Source organism: Myotis davidii, unplaced genomic scaffold (assembly GCF_000327345.1).
Source record: "Myotis davidii unplaced genomic scaffold, ASM32734v1 scaffold37, whole genome shotgun sequence".
Lineage (NCBI taxonomy): Eukaryota > Metazoa > Chordata > Mammalia > Chiroptera > Vespertilionidae > Myotis > Myotis davidii.
Genome location: NW_006289395.1, coordinates 4,336,248 through 4,336,595, shown reverse-complemented (window position 1 = coordinate 4,336,595; position 348 = coordinate 4,336,248). Strand labels below are relative to the sequence as shown.

General features: G+C 40.8%; 1 protein-coding gene across 1 annotated transcript in view; it reads right to left on the bottom strand.

The window, feature by feature from the left end:
* The window catches only part of MAP2K4 (mitogen-activated protein kinase kinase 4), a 95,296-nt gene extending 95,217 nt beyond the window's left edge, over positions 1–79 (bottom strand). The window contains exon 1 of the mRNA XM_015562598.1: positions 61–79. The gene's annotated coding sequence lies outside the window, so the exon portion shown is untranslated. The remainder of the gene's footprint in view (positions 1–60) is intronic.
* Between the last annotated feature and the right edge of the window lie 269 nt (positions 80–348).

Below are 348 nucleotides of genomic sequence, written 5' to 3'. Positions count from 1 at the left end.
TTCGTGCACCGGGCCCCTAGTTTATATATAAAAATGGATCGCATTCAGTCTTACCCATACCTGATGTACAGGATTTTGGTGGTCAGATTTCAGATGCTGGAGCTGATAACGTCCAGGTGAGATCTGGATTGGACCTGTAGGGTGAATGTACTTTGCACTTGGGGCAGATGTGAATATTTGGGAGCCAGAAGGCAGACTGTTGCAAACTGAATGGTGGACCCCAAAGATAACAGGTCCTAATCTTTGGAACCTATGAATGTTACTTTATATAGTAAAGTTCCTGAAGATAAAATTAATACAAGGGCTTTTGCAATCATAAATTTGAATAAGCTCAAAGTCCACAAACAT